This window comes from Dermochelys coriacea, chromosome 7, assembly GCF_009764565.3.
Source record: "Dermochelys coriacea isolate rDerCor1 chromosome 7, rDerCor1.pri.v4, whole genome shotgun sequence".
NCBI classification, from domain to species: domain Eukaryota; kingdom Metazoa; phylum Chordata; order Testudines; family Dermochelyidae; genus Dermochelys; species Dermochelys coriacea.
Window position 1 is genome coordinate 63987713 of NC_050074.1, and position 13632 is coordinate 64001344.

A 13632-nucleotide genomic window follows, 5' to 3' on the forward strand; every position below is an offset into this window, starting at 1 on the left:
TTCCTGTAAGCCAACCACCCTCCCCGCTTCAATCACAGCTGGCAAAGGAAATAAAGTAACTATTGTTTTGAAACCATGCATTCTTTCTTTCTTAATTAAAAAAAAAAAGTGTGAGAACCCTGGTGGGTTGGGGTGTGGGAGGAGGGAAGGACAAGGCCACATTGCTTTTTGTAGCCACACTACAAATTAAAACTGTTTGAATGACAGCCTTCTGTTGCTTGGGCCTTCCTCTGGAGTGGAGTGGCTGGGTGCCCGGAGCCTCCTGCCCTGCGTTCTTGGGCATCTGGGTGAGGAGGATATGGAAGTTGGGGAAGAGGGCAGGCGTTTATACAATGGATACAGTGGGGGTCTATGCTCTGTTTGGCTTTCCTGCAGCTCCAAGAGATGCTTCATCATGTCCATTTGCTCCCCCATTAGCCTCAGCATCGCCTCCTGCCTCTGCTCTTCATGCTCACTTAATGCTTTCCTGGCCTGTGCCACTGAATGCCTCCATGCATTAAGCTGTGCCCTATCAGTGCAGGAGGACTGCATGAGCTCGGAAAACATGTCATCGCGAGTGCATTTTTTTTGTCTTCTAATCTGTAATAACCTCAGGGACTGAGATGATAGGGGGAGCATAGGAACATTTGCACCTGAGGGAAGATAAAAAGGGAGAATAAAATTTAAGATGATACATTTCTGAGAACAAAAGGGGGACTCTTTCACAGTGAATCAAGCAATTCACAGCAGACAGCACATGTGCTTTAGGTACAAGGTCGCATTTTGCCTTTTATATTGAGCACCTGCGGGTATGGTGACACATCACAAACGGCTGGGCAACAGAATTCGGTTTCTAGGCAGCCATGGTAAGCCTTTTGGTATGCAGGGTTGGCTTCTTACGCCTTCATAACATGTGGGAATGGTTTCAAACTGCAGCACTATCGTTTCCCTTAGTAAGCAATGACGGTTGGGTTTCACATTTAAAAGGAGGGCCTGCAGTTTTCATGTGGATGTGCAGCACACACCTCCCCCCACCCCGCTGTGTGGCTATTCTCCGGGATGATCCCTTCACCTCTCTCCCCGCCACATAGCTATTCTCCAGAATGTTCCCTTTTAGCCAAGTGCAAACAACCCAGCATGAACAGAGTCCTTTTCCAGTTCCCTTACAAAAATTCCCCGATTTCAACCAAGTGACCATGAATGATATCACTCTCCTGAGGCTAACACAGAAAGGCATAGACCGAATGTTGCTTGAATGCGACCAAAACCCAGGACCATTCACTGCCATGCTTTGTGCTGCAATGATTCCAGACTGCTTGCTACTGGCTTGACGTGGTAAAGTGTCCTACCGTGGAGGACAAAATAAGGCAGCCCTCCCCAGAAATCTTCTGCAAAGGCTTTGAATACCTTCAGGAGAGCTTCATGGAGATATCCCTGGAGGATTTCCGCTCCATCCCCAGACACGTTAACAGTAGCTGTACTGGCCGCGAATGCATCCCAATTCTTCAGGGCAAATCAAACATTAAACACTATTGTTTTTCAACCCTTTACTGTAGTTACAAATGTGTACTCACCAGAGCTGCCTTCTCCAGCTTCAGGGTTGGGGATCCTGCCTTCGGAGGGTATTGGCTCCAGGGTAATGAAAAGATCCTGGCTGCCGGGGAGAATGGATTTGCCACTTGCCTGCTGCGCATTCTCCTCCTCCTCCTCCTCCTCTTCAGCCACAAAATCCTCCTCCGTGTTGCATGAGACTCCCCCCTTGCAAAAGTCCATGGACAGTGGTGGGGTAGTGATAGGATCCCCCCCCCCAGAATGCCATGTAGCTGATCATAGAAGTAGCATGTATGGGGCTCTGACCCGGAGCGACCGTTTGCCTCCTTTGTCTTTTGGTAGGCTTGCCTGAGCTCCTTGACTTTCACGTAGCACTGCTGTGTGTCCCTGTTGTAGCCTCTCTTCAACATGCCCTGTGCGATTTTGGCATATATATTAGCATTTCTTCTTTTTGATTGGAGTTCAGCCTGCACAGATTCTTCTCCCCATATAGCAATCCATTCCAAAATCTCCCTTTTGGTTCATGTTGGAGCTTGTTTGTGATTCTGGGGGGACTGCATAGTCCCCTGTGCTGCTGAGCTCGCCCCTCTGACCAAACAGGAAATGAAATTCAAAATTTCCCGGGGCTTTTCCTGTGTACCTGGCTAGTGCATTGGAGTTCAAAGTGCTGTCCAGAGCAGTCACACTGAGCACTCTTGGATAGCTCCCAGAGGCCAATACCATCGAATTGCATCTGCACTACCCCAAATTCTACCCAGCAAGGTCAATTTTAGCGCTACTCCCCTCGCCGGGGAGGAGTACAGAAGTCAAGCCCTTTAAGTTGATGGAACGGGGTTGGTTGTGTAGACGCATTCATTTTAAAATCGACGTAACACGGCTATATTCGACCTAACCCCGTAGTGTAGAACGGGGCATTGTGAAGTGCTTCAGTATTCTACAGTAGTGATCCCAAACACTGCAGTGTTTCGGCTGTTACTGTAGCATTCTGTAGTATGTATTGATGTGAATTTACCATAACTTTTATTAATGAAGCAGCAGAAGTATAAGTGCAAGAAGATTTCAAGTGTTCTAGAGTTGTGGGTGAGGTGGATGGGCAGCCTTGACTTTATTTGCTTGTATCATCTCTTTTCTGTTTTTATCCTGGTTCCTTATATTTGTGAATTCTCTGTATACAGGTTTGTAAGGATGTCATATAGGGTAATTACTAGCCTACAGAACTTGAAAAATAACAGAATGAAGTAACACCAGTGTTAAGTAGGTCACATTCATTGGCATGAACCTTTTACAAATCCTTCTAGTTGCGTTTTTGTTAATGACTCATGCATAGTATGAAGAGAATGTGGTTATAGAGCTATATTAATGGTATTTTGCTTGTGGTCCTGTGGCTGTCATGTTGATTAAATTTAAAAATCTGGTAACATTAATAGCATAAAATGAAATATAATTAATGAAATATTTCATAGGTAATACTTCAAATGGTTTACAGATAATATTTAATCTCACAGAGAATAAACAGAAGCCTAAACCTTATATATAAATGATCCCATCTCTGTGAATCTGATTTGAGGATAGGTACCTCAGGACATGATCCAGAGCCCAATTAAGTCAATGGAAAGATTTCAGTTGGCTTTGGACCACACCCTAAATTATTTTAAAATAATTTTCTAGTTATCCCCAAATGATTTTTTGTATACATCTCTTTCCAGAGAAGGAGTCTTTCTAGGCGAGGGGTCTTCTTTTAAAAAAAAAAGTAGTTTTTCATATGAGCTTCCTCTCTCTGGTAAATATCATGCTGAAGAAATGAAAAATAGATAGGGAATTTGTTTGAAGTAATTTCCAAGGTGGCAGCATCTTGCAGTGTCTAGCTTTAGCTGGAATATGGATTTGAGTTCAAAGGTTAATTGAGAAGCTTGAAAATGAATGCGGAGTTCATGTAGCAGCACTGTGCCAACAGTAGTTTACATTTTATCATATAAGGTGGTGGTATTTGAAGCAGACTCCAAAGAAATATTCAGTTTTCTATGTGCTTCTCTGTAATGTAATGGTTACATACACTCTGTCAATCCCAGTTATAAATTTTAAAACAAAATTAGTAAATACACACATCCCTAATTAGATGTTGGAATTGCATTTTACCAACTGGTGAAATGTGAAGAAAATTGTACAGACAGTATTTCCTTATGATCATACAACAGACTGTTTACTTTCTTGTATAAGCCAGAGTTTTTATATACCCAAAGTACTGCTGAATGGGATAACACAGGACTATATTTAAAGTAGTTAAGACTCTACTGTTGTAATTTTATTTTCATGAATCTTCTCCCGCTCCTCCGCCCCACACACACCCAGCTCGAGTTCTGGCATGAACTCTGTTGCTATCTGTCAGAAAACTCTCAGTAGTGGAAGATTGCAGTGTAGCTTTTGAAGACTATTCTAAAGGGTTCACAGTGATAGGCACTATTTAAGGGTATTCCAGGGTGGGTCTTAAAAATCAGCCCTGCTCTTTCTATATGCAGTCTGCCCCTACAGAGATTATGCCTTCTCCTAACAGAAGTGCTTGGCAAGGAGTGGCTGTGCATGGTCTTACCATGTACTAGAATACCTTAATGCTGTGCACATTTGAAGAGCATAGCTGTGCCTATTTCATGTGTGGTTCCAAGATTTGGGCACATGTAATAAATCATGAGAGAGATTATTATAAAAAGCTAATTTTGCATTAGGAAAAAAGAGATGTGCAGATAGATAATACTGTATGAGTCAGGTATAGTGGACGATTGAAGGGCTGTTCCCTTACCCACAAATTTACAGTGTTTGCAAGAAATATTATTTAGTTCCCTTTTTGGATGAAAATGCTCAGTGTTTGAAGTGATTTCTTCCCCTGCCCCCCTCCAAATTTTCAAACCAAGTGCAGGGTGTCTGATTGTTCATTTTGTAGCAGATCCCAGTGCAAATCTAGCAATTTAGAAGTGTGTGTGTTTAAACTAGATAATTCAGTTCTTCAGGATTTTTAACAAACTTTGTGTTTGTTTTCTAAGTTACTTTTAAAAGCAAAAAAAGATATGATATAGCTGTTGAATTCAGAGGAGTTGCATGTGCAGTGAATTGTCCCTGTACCTAAAGAAGCAAATGAAGTGTGCTGAAAAATCGCTTGCGCTCCTTGAAAAGCATCTGATTGTTCCAAACTGAATAATTAACCAATACAAGATTATTCTGACCACAACATCATGTTCAGAGATATTGTTTTCTATCGTGGTACAATAATGTTCTCCAAGGGAATGTGTAACATAGTTGTAATGTAGAAACAGTATGTAACCATGGCTGCCAGTGTACATTCATCAACATCTTTTAATCCTTTATACAAATCTGCATTACTTATATTACTCCCAATTGATCAAGAGCATATTTTACCTAGGACAGTAGGGATATCTCAGAGATCTTCAACCTTTTGATCCAGAAACAAAACGTCACTAGTGTCACACCCCGTGTTTATGCTCCATGCTCTGTTTGTGTCCCTCTGCTTTTGTCCCTCTTGAAGTCCACTGTTCACCATGGGAGTAGTGTTATTGGTATGAGGTCAGCTATAATATAGTAGTTAGAAAGGTATACCATGGTTTGGGAAGTACAATTGTTTGTGATGGCTCTCATATATGGAATAAGAACCATATAGTTTCATGAAATCTCAGCAAAATTGTTTTATTTTGGAAAAAGATATTGGTAAGCCTGGCTAACCTATACATCCACTCTGCTGAAGTGAAGGATCCCCCAAATATGATGTAAAGCATGACAAGATCCATTCTTCAAGGAACATGCCTTTTTAAAGACACTCTTCTATGTCCTTTCAGTTTTGTCCAAATTAACTCAGTTTCACAAATGCTGAAAAGGAACTTGACATAACCCTAGTTATTATTAAACTTGCAAAAATACTTCCCAACCAAGTTTTTCCGCCCTGGAATTTAAGATCCTGACTCCAAGAGAATCTGAGTACCCAGAACACCTATTGACTTAGGTGGAAGTTGGGGTTGTTCAGTGCCTCTCAGGATCAGGCGCTAAATTCTCAAAACCTATTAACTTCATGGAATAATTCTAACAAATTGTAAATGATGTATGAAATGAAAAATTCTTGCTTACCCAATGCACAGAGAGAGCACAGACAGCACTTGCCTGTCATTGTTGTACTGTCCTGATTGCAGTAATAATGTATTCAGTTCAGAAACAACCTGAGAAGCTAGCAAAACCCAGAAGGGTTAACTCCAAAAGATTCTCTCAGCCCACCCTTGAAAATGGAGTTGTTTTCATTGTCCATTCTACTGCCTGCCATAAATCCAATCAGCTGTAGCTTTGGGAGAAAGTCCTTTCAGTCATACATGCCCATTCCTATGCCACCCAGGAAATACTAGGTAGAGCAATGCAATTGTTAGGGTTGGTCAAAATGTATTATAGAAAAATTTTATGTTTTAAAAATGTTCTGATTTTTTTTTCAATTAAAAATAAAGGAAAAACTTTAAATAATTTGCGTTTTGTTTTTTCCCCTTTTCTCTCCCTTTCATTGCCTCTTCCCTTCTTTTTCTATTTTGCCACTAGAAAAAAGGAGAAGGAAAAGGGGAGTGGAAAAATGAAAAAAAAAATCCAGGTTTTTTTTTTTTTTGGTTTTCAGGCTGAAAATTAGATATATTGAAAAATTTTATGAACATTTTTAAAAAAACAAAATTTTTCACAAACCATACTTTAAATTTAACAGCTTTAAAAATCATTATTAGAAATACTTTTTTATCTGTGTCCCCAGTTCAGCAAAGCATTTAAGAAGATATTTAACTTTAAGCATATGCTTAAGTGCTTTGTTGAATAGGATTGGACTTAAGTTCATGCTTAAAGTTAAGCATATGCTTAAATGTTCTGCTGAATTGTGGCTTAAAATTGTGGCTGAATTGTAACTGAAAAAGTGTTTGAAATTTGTTCCTCTTTTTTTGTTGTTGATCTTTTGTATAACTACCAACTGTTTCCTGTTAGAATCATAGAATCATAGAATCATAGAATATCAGGGTTGGAAGGGACCCCAGAAGGTCATCTAGTCCAACCCCCTGCTCAAAGCAGGACCAAGTCCCAGTTAAATCATCCCAGCCAGGGCTTTGTCAAGCCTGACCTTAAAAACCTCTAAGGAAGGAGATTCTACCACCTCCCTAGGTAACGCATTCCAGTGTTTCACCACCCTCTTAGTGAAAAAGTTTTTCCTAATATCCAATCTAAACCTCCCCCATTGCAACTTGAGACCATTACTCCTCGTTCTGTCATCTGCTACCATTGAGAACAGTCTAGAGCCATCCTCTTTGAAACCCCCTTTCAGGTAGTTGAAAGCAGCTATCAAATCCCCCCTCATTCTTCTCTTCTGCAGACTAAACAATCCCAGCTCCCTCAGCCTCTCCTCATAAGTCATGTGCTCTAGACCCCTAATCATTTTCGTTGCCCTTCGTTGTACTCTTTCCAATTTATCCACATCCTTCCTGTAGTGTGGGGCCCAAAACTGGACACAGTACTCCAGATGAGGCCTCACCAGTGTCGAATAGAGGGGAACGATCACGTCCCTCGATCTGCTCGCTATGCCCCTACTTATACATCCCAAAATGCCATTGGCCTTCTTGGCAACAAGGGCACACTGCTGACTCATATCCAGCTTCTCGTCCACTGTCACCCCTAGGTCCTTTTCCGCAGAACTGCTGCCGAGCCATTCGGTCCCTAGTCTGTAGCGGTGCATTGGATTCTTCCATCCTAAGTGCAGGACCCTGCACTTATCCTTATTGAACCTCATTAGATTTCTTTTGGCCCAATCCTCCAATTTGTCTAGGTCCTTCTGTATCCTATCCCTCCCCTCCAGCGTATCTACCACTCCTCCCAGTTTAGTATCATCCGCAAATTTGCTGAGAGTGCAATCCACACCATCCTCCAGATCATTTATGAAGATATTGAACAAAACGGGCCCCAGGACCGACCCCTGGGGCACTCCACTTGACACCGGCTGCCAACTAGACATGGAGCCATTGATCACTACCCGTTGATTGTTGTTTCCCCAATAAGAAACAAGTCTTGAGAGTCAGGAATTCAAAGAGGGGTCACACTGGAGTAACTATTAGGAAGAAGTCTAACAGAAACTATAATGAAGGTTTCTAACTGACTCTTCTAAAAACAAAACAAAACCAAATTAAAAATACTTCTTGATCTGTGCCATTAGTCCTCTGGTTAAAGAGCATAGCTTAGTAACATATTTAAAAACAAAAACAAAACCCAGTTAAGAGAAGAGTCATACAGCATGCTTTAGCTGTATTTCTCTCTGTTGTGTACTTGTTTTTGTGAATCAAAAATGCTCTCACAAGCATCCATCTTGCCCTACCATCTCCTGTTCAACATATATATGGGCCATAGGTACTGAGCATGCACAGACTTCATTCACCAGCTCTTTACTTCTTTTTTCTCTTGCAATTCGGCGATGGCTGCTGAACATCTTACCTGGCAATGCGAAGGGACTAAGGGATGGATGGGGTGCTAGCTATCTAAGATGGATAGGACTGAGGTTATGCGAGAAGTAGCCAGAAGTGGGATGATTATATCTACCCCCTTATGGGGTGTATAATGCTGCCATTAAGTAATGGATTTGGCAATCTGTGAGTATTGTTGGATCCTAAGCTACTGCTGGGCCCTCATATACTTCAGTGCTAAGGAGCACATTTTTCATCTCTACCTTACTTGCTACTGTGAGCCATGCCTATTTCACTTCAAGAACAGAACCCTGCAAGGCGCTCTGCATAAAGCTGTATCTTAAATCCACCAAGAAAATGAAGCTGGTGCAGGAGATGCAGCCCATGTATCATCATCATCACCCTTTGTATATCACTGGAAGCAGAAGACACCAGTGCTAAGGGATCTGTGCTGGCTGCCTGTTAGTTTCTGGATAGACTTTAAGGTGTTATTTATGACCGGTTGTAAACCATAAATAGCTTGGATACAGCCTACTTGAGTGATTACCTCTTTCCCCATCCAATACAGCCACAGTTTTAATTACTGGAGGTACTTAGGCTGGTGTCCCTCAGAATCAGAAAGGCATTGTCGAGAAGGGTCTCTATACTGTGGCGTTTACTCCTTGCCTGGGTCTGCAGTTGCCCCAACCTGTCAACCTTCCGGGTGTTAGATTCATAGATACGAAGGTCAGAAGGGACCATTCTGATCATTTAGTCTGACCTCCTGCACAATGCAGGCCACAGAATCTCACCCACCCACCTAAGCCCATGTATTTATCCATGTTCTTGGAGAGGAAGCAACACAGTAGGGGGCTGGTATTTGTGGCTTACATAGATTATTCAGGTTTCCACTTTCTGGGTGTTTCTCTGGTACTGGTGTGAAGAGAAGTTCCTGTTTATTTCTGCATGTGATTGTACTTTTATTTTCTATCTAAGGTATCCAGAACTAGGCTTTGGTACCTCTATATGTTTGTGTTTAATTTAAAGTAAAAAACCACTACAAAGTTTTAAAAAGAAGAAAATCTTCATTTCACACAGGCTACTAGCTGCAAAAAAGTCTTCAAATGGTAATTACTTTTGGTCACTACCTACCTGAGATAAATTTGAACCATCAACCTAGAGGAGAAAGACTCCTTATCCCATTAGCGGTCCCCTGCATTTTATCAGTTAGAAAAACCTATTTTGTCACATTGCTTGGTGTGACTGAGAAATGTGTTTGCTCTTACTTCAGGAGTGGGGGAAAGGATTAAATAAAAAATATGAAATAATCTCAGATGAGCCTGTTCTCATGCAGACCAGTTTTATATATTTAATAACTCAAAGTAAGTAGCTGTATTAATATCTGTGTCAATCTCCCTACCTTAACTTGTATGGAGGACTTGGTTCTAAACTTTCTCTTGCTCTGCACAACTAGAAATGAGTAAAGTGGAATGAAGAAACTGCAGAAAGAATAATTTTTATTCTTTGTTGGGGGGGAGGGGTTGAGAGAACTCCCAATTATCTCCACCCACTAATTATAATAACTGTCTAATGTGTTTGGGTGTATGCGATAAATATGAGTGCAGAGTGTGCTATTAGCAGCTTGGAAGTAAAGTAATTTAAAAAGTAAGCATAATCGACAGTGTTTTACCTATTATACGTTTCAGCTTTGATAATGAACCACTCACTGGCATAAGAGTTTAATGTATTTTTTTCTAAGACTAATTCTATATCCTTTTAAGCACTCCTCATATTTAAATACAACATTTTAGGAAAGAACTTGCATATATTTTAGGGGAGAAAAATTCTTTTATTCCTGTAAACATGCTTCTGTAATTGTATAAAGTTTATTTCTGTCCCCAGATGTCAGCAATCAAAATCCACATAAATATATTTCATGTAAATCTGTCAGCAGCTGCTCTCCATTCAGGTTTCTCAAGATATTAGCCTGTCTTTGAGTTTACGACAAAGTTAAAAATTATTCATTAAACTGACCTGCAGTATATTCAGTAACTGGAAAATTGCCTTGCAGTTCTATTTGGTTTGTAGATGTGATCACGAGTAAATTTTTAACTTAATTAATTGGCCGTTTCTGTTGACAAGAAATTTATGTGGTAATAATTTGCTCGAAATAGATGCCGACTGTAGGAAATGAGATATCCATCATAGGCTTGTGTTCCACCAGCTGCACAGTGGCTATTATGAAAGTATTTCAGCCTGCGACGACCCCACTGTTTGTGCAGTCAGGATTATATATACCCACGATCCATTGCCTGCCTGAGAGCCGCTCATGGAGGTCTATGATAACAAAGACTTTGTGATTTATGGCTTGCTGTGAAAGCAGAGCTTGATGAGATTAAACAATTTCATAGCACAAGTGTTTCTTAAGACCTGATTTGTAGTTGCAAGCTGATGGTAAATCACATTTATATATCTGAAAGCATGCTCAGCAGAGGAGTGCAATTACAGTTTAAGACAGCTACTTTTTATTTAATTTTTATCCTGGTTTTGTCTCTTTTATATCCCTTCCTCTGTAAACCATTCACCTTCACAAGTCCTTTCCTGATTAGAAGGCCAAAGACTAAGTCACTGATGTTCTTCTTGTCTTATGTGCTCGCTTATAAAAAAAAAAAAAAAAACAAAAACAAACAAAAAAAACCTTAGAGGCATTTCAAAGTGACTTTTACTGGCTCACACTGGCTTTGAACTGGTTTCATCTACATTTCTTGATTCAGTGCCATATTCAAATGTAACTGCATTCCTTATTTTAGACAATGTCTAATCATGTAAAGACTTAGTTTTTAATGCAGTGGTTAAAGTGTAGAGTAGTGGCATTGTATATTTTATAGCCACATATTTTTAAATGGAATCTTTTTTGTAGATATTAGAAAAAATTAATTCTAGTGGTCTTGACTCACTTCAGGTTTTGCATGGAAATTGGCATTAGCAGACACATCTTTGCTGTACTTCATAGCAGCTCCTACTCAATATTGCAATGAAGCTTTTTGCATTTAAATTAAATTGTGATTTGCATGGTTGAGCGCTTTAAAAACAAAATCACAAATGCTTATGGTACTATTGGGTTACATGGATGGGTTTATTGGTCAGGTTGAAGTCCAAGATGAAATCTCCAATAAAACTGAATGGTTTCAGCTGTTGCTAAAAAGAGACTTTCACATTGATGCAAACGTTAACAAGGAAAAAAGCAGAATACGCAATGTGGTTATTGATTCAAGTGGTTTCTACATTCCTTTTGCTAATAAAGGGCCTAATGCCACTAGATGCTGAGATCTCTGGAGGATGTGCCACACCTTCATTCCCCATCAGTTTTCCAGAGGCTTTCATTGTCTGGAGGAATCATACCTAAGTTTAGTTTTATTTGGGGAGAGGTGAAAGGGGGAAATTTCTTTTGTAATACAGGTTCTGCAGTAAACTCAAAATCTTCTCTTGATGACATCACATTGCTTGAAACTAATTATTATGCCACAAATAGAACCAACCCTGCTACGAGATCAAATAGCAGAAGACTGGATTTCAGGAGAATATTGTTTAAATTGCTTGATGAAAATTATAGCAGACATATGCAAGAGAAATTAATGTTTTCTTTAGTGTTGAAGTCCCAGATGAAACAATAGAAATTCTAAAGCACTAAACGTAGTTCAGCTCAGACATACTTATTGTAAAATCTTTTCTATAGATACCCAAACTGATATTTCATTGAGATGGAATCCTTTATTATCTCAGACAAGGTCTGTTTTGAGGTAATTGATGGAGTGATATGGACTCAGGTCACTTTACAGCTCCCTGTAGCACTGTATGTTCTTTCTGGATGAAATATAAATAAAAAGACGACTTGTTAAAAGTGGTATTGGTCATCCCACATCTTTCATTCCAAAATTTCAATTTTCAAGTTCAAAATTTTATTCACCCCCTTCCCCCAAAATCACTGGAACCTGTCAAAAATAGTTGGTCATAGGTTTCAACGTAAAATTGACCATTTCATGAAATCTAACACATCGGAGTTCCAAAATAGTATGATAGAATATGACAAATTTTTTGTTTTGTCAAATTTTGAGATTTTTTTTTTCTTTTTTCCTGATGCTGAATAAGATTTTGCAAAGCCCATAGAAATCAATGGAGAAGATTCCTATAGACTTTAGTGAGCTTTGGATCAGCCCCTGTAAAAAAAAAATCAAAGGAGTTCATAACACTTTATAAATGTTAGAGGAATTAAATCTTATAGTATTTCTGTCAGGTAGGCAAGTACTATTATCTCTGTTTTGTAGATGGGGAAACTGGGAAACCAGCAGGTTGTGACTTATTTAATGTGTCACAATGAGTAAAGTGGCAAAATCACAAATTCTCATTCATAGACTAGCCTCTTATTATAGCTTTCAGACTTTGTGTGTGGTTGAGACTCACAATGATCACCGTGTGGATTGACAGAACTCCTGATTTCTGCACTACTGTTGTAACTGCTAAACCGTACTTTATTCACTATAATTTCTGTGTGAAAGAAAGGAAAAAAATCTGTTGTTGCCAGTGACTGCAATTGCTTCAGAATAGGAATACATCTGATGATAAAACATTTATTTTATGTAAAAACTGGTAATGATTGTACAGTTAGCAAAAGATAATATTTTACTAAGTGTGATGATGCAGGCATATCCAATAACATTTTGAGAATGGAAAACTTGTAATTCCTGCAAAGTACCCCAATGGCAATTTGGGGTCAGGAGTTGGATACTAGTTTCAACATTCTCATTTTACTAGATGGGAGAATGTTAGGGTATGGTGGCTTCTCACATTTTTAACACGTGAGTACTTCCCCTAGCAGTGAGAAGGTCACAGAACAGCTAGTAAGATGTGTCTGTTGCTGCCTCCATTAAAAAACTGACTTTCCCCACACTTGAAACTAAGCTGAAATATCAAAAATCATATTGTGCTTTTCTCCAGAAATGACAGCAGGGCAGAATGCACAGCAACTATTTAAAGGGTTAGTGTAAATGGTATCATGAAAGCTGGAATCCAAGAAAGGAAAAAAGATTTGGGTTCTGCTAATATTAGGTAGATGCCTGGACTTGTCTCAGAAGATGAAGCAAAGTTCTGCATGTGGGTCGGTTGTTCTGGGCTGGTTCACCCATGTCATTTTAAATGTACACAAAATAAGCCACCAAGGTTAAAAGGTTGCTCACTAATTCAATGTCTACCACATGAAGGAAGTGCCACTTGCTTTCCTGCTCATAAATTTTAATCTAACCCACCGCCAGCTAGCATTTCCTGAGGACCTCATACACCAAAAAGTACACTTCCACTCAAGACTGCAGGAGTCAGGTTTTAGCAGGAATTCTGTGGCCTAGGAACAGGGGTCTTTTTGTGGTGGTGGTTGTTTGAATATGGGTCATTGTATGTCAAGGTCATTCATAAAATTTCTGCCTGCCAGTGCAACCGAGAGTATATGGGCTTCTATTTTCACCCTTTTTGGAACTGTAATGTTTTGTTTGCTTATGTGGGTATAACTTGTAAGCAGCAGCAGCTACACCTAAACAATTGTTCTTTATAGGGTTAAGGCAGAGTATTATTGGTGACATGCTCTGCATCTAAATACTGAACAGCA

At 39.7% G+C, this 13632-nt stretch overlaps 1 protein-coding gene across 2 annotated transcripts in view; it reads left to right on the plus strand.

The window, feature by feature from the left end:
• The window catches only part of LRMDA (leucine rich melanocyte differentiation associated), a 959691-nt gene that overhangs the window by 762901 nt on the left and 183158 nt on the right, over nt 1-13632 (plus strand). The window lies entirely within an intron of this gene.